We start from the raw sequence: 3,208 nt of genomic DNA, 5'->3' as shown, positions 1-3,208 counted from the left end.
TGGACAATGCTTCGAAGCTCTCCTTTTGTCTCTTTCGTGTCTACAACTCGAGAAGATTCAGCTCGCCAGGTGGCGCTCACCCGGAAGCGTGGTCACCGTGCACCGCACCTTGTCCCCACGCGTGGGCAATCTCAGCAGCTGCGCCCTCTCCATTTTGGCCAAGCACTCAGTTGCTCTCGATCTCCCTCACCTCTCCATTGTGCCATCTAGCTCGCCCTCGCTCTCTATTCTTCTTCCACTCCGATGCCGCGCCAGCATGGACGCCGGTGGAAAAACTCCGCGGTCGCACTCACTCCATTCTCCTTTGACCCACCAAAGACTTGTAACCACTTCATCGTCGCGGGTGCAAGCCCAGCGCCTCTCTTCAAGCTCGAAGAACCCCGGGACTTCGCCGTCGACAATGCCATGCTTCGGTTCACACCGGCGTGGGTGGGCAGAGCGTCTTCATCAGCCATCCATCGAATCGAGGACGCTGGCAAGTTTGCCTTCGTCGGTCGTGCCTTCTCACCACCTCGTCGTGCTCCCCTTGACGCTGGTAAGCCACCGCTCGTGCTGCTCTCCCTCTCTTTTTTCTCTCTGTTCCGAGAAAGAAGACAAGGGTAGCGTGCGTGAATAGAATAAAACCCGATGGTTTTCCACGAACTGTCATAGACTCATGGGAATAGTGTCCGAGAACCTAGAAGTAGAATCTATGTTTGGTTAAAATTCGAGGGGCTAACATGCAAAATGGTTTATCCTTTTCTCTTATCTTTCTTTCGGTTTAAACAGCAGAAAACCTTGGAAAAATCTTAACTCGAGTTTTAGAGCACGAAAATTTGTAAAAAAATCTTTGTGGTACTCCTCTATAATGGATCTATGGTTTAAAAATGTTGCATGTCTAGTTTCTAATATTTTTATGTACGATTTGGATTTAATCAAGGAAATTGAGCTTTCTTCTAAATATTTTTTACTAGACTAGTGGTCAGAAAAATAGGATTTCTAATTTTGTTAGGTTTTTCTTAAGATTATCTATCTATGATAATTATATTAGAGGTATGTTCTGTTGAGAAAATGGTTTTTGTGAATTAAAAGTGAAGTTGCTGATTTCTTAGAAATTAGGAAATAAATAACAAACTCCCTGGCATTTGTGTGAACATTTTTGTGAGCATGAGTTATGTATTTTATCACCTCTCAATAAAATATTAGCCACTAGTTGTATAGAAAATTTGTGAGTTATAGTTTAAAAACGAAAAGGTTGTTTTCTTTACAAAATCATGGAAAAAGATTTATAATGAAAATGTCTCTGTAAATTTTTGTGCCATGCTATTTTGCTAAGTAAAGCATGGGAAAATTTGGATAATTGTTGTTTGGCTAGTTTGGTAATACTACGTAGTATAAAATACTTTATATCTCGTTTAATTATTATTTTTGTGCATTCAAAAATAATAGTCCAAGTAGATTGATATTTATGTAGTAGAGTATGGTAGATAAACCCTACTCACTATATTTTTTGTAGTATTTTTGGAGAAATCTAATCAATGGTTAGTATGCAAGTCCAATTAAATAGAGTATAAAGATTTGAGTAATTATAGGTAATTCTTGGTTCAATTATGACTAAGACTTGATTAATTACGAAAATACTTGTTGTATGATAGTACAATTTATTTAGTAAAGTCCTTCTCACTAAGTGATGAATAACTCTTAAAACTAAGTGAAGTGTATTGCTTGAGTGTGTGTACACATGTATGTGTTGTGTAATTAGGAATACCTTGTAGTGTAATTGTTGATAGGCAGTATGATTTCTTAAAACGTTAGTTAGGACCAACCAAGAAAATACAGACTACATGTTCTTGGACGATGTAAACTATCTTGTAGAATCCATTTATAGAAACCTCTGAAAAGTAAATCTCAAAGAATGTGCACACCACATGCACCCATAAGCATAATACATTTCTTGCATTAAGCATCATTTATCCTCATACTACATCCATACATCATATAGGATCGCAGGAGGAAGTGCCCGTAGGGATTGTCGAGGAGCTGCATGGAATTCTCGTGGAAGAGGGTTGAAAGCATCTAGGCCCCTGGTTGGTTTTAGTGATTAATGACAACGTAATATTATATGTGACTAACGTGTGTTTTGCAGAGACAAATGGTAAGTTAGGTCGCATTATAGGTACAAGTGCTACAACGGTGAAAACAATCCCGGAGATAAGAACTCGAAGCGACGGCTAAAAAGACGAAACAAAAGGTGAAGGACTACGGAGTCCGAGTGTCAAGGAGATGTGGACACTCGTGATTTAGTTAGGTCTTTTATTCTCTTTTAGCCGTACTATAAAGAGGGGTTGTCAATGAGTAGTTTGACCAAGAGAGTTCTAGTGTAGTGTTGGTGCACAATCACACTCACATTCAGTGCTAGGTGTCACTCTAGAACTCACTCACAAGTTAGAACGAAAACCGATTTGAAAATCAGCTGAAAAACAAGAGGTAGGGTTTCTGGCCCTGGAGCACCGGACTGTCCGGTGCACCATCTGCGAGGTGGGCCAGGCTGGCCCAGGGGAAGGTCTCCCCGGGCAGCAAAACCCGAGCGCGCAAGTTTCAGAAGTGAATTATAGTGGCGCACCGGACAGTGCACCGGACTGTCCGGTGTGCCATGAGTCCAACGGCTAACTGTCAGAACTAGCCGTTGGAAACGACCATTGGCGCACCGGTGGCGCACCGGACTGTCCGGTGCGCCCGTGCGCAGTAAAATGCCTGTAACGGCTAGTTGGTGGGTGAGGGCTATTTATACCCCCTCCACACACCATATTTAATGTCTTGCACCCCACATTTATTCCAGCACATTGCTAGAGCATTGCAAGCACCAAAAGCCTAGTGAGGAGATTAGAGACTCTTAATCCCGCATTTGTTCCTCATTAGCGCTAGCGAGAGCCACCTAGAGCACACACCACTTGCATTAGGCTTCTCTTGGTCAAGCGAAAGTCTACGGCTTGTTACTCTTGGTGATCGGCATCACCTAGACGGCTTGGTGGCGTTGGGAGCTCGGTGATCATCGTGAAGATCTTGTTGGTGACCCGACTCAAGTTTGTAAGCGATCTCGAGGGATCCACCGCGCTAGAGTGGCAAAGGATCATCTCGTAGTGAGCACTTGGTTCTTGCGAGGACCAAGGGGGAGCGATACCCTTGCGCGGGTGCTCCAACGAGGACTAGTGGAGAGTGTCGACTCTTC

This window comes from Zea mays, chromosome 2, assembly GCF_902167145.1.
Source record: "Zea mays cultivar B73 chromosome 2, Zm-B73-REFERENCE-NAM-5.0, whole genome shotgun sequence".
Lineage (NCBI taxonomy): Eukaryota > Viridiplantae > Streptophyta > Magnoliopsida > Poales > Poaceae > Zea > Zea mays.
The sequence above is the reverse complement of the archived record's forward strand: the minus strand, read 5'-3'. Positions refer to the sequence as shown.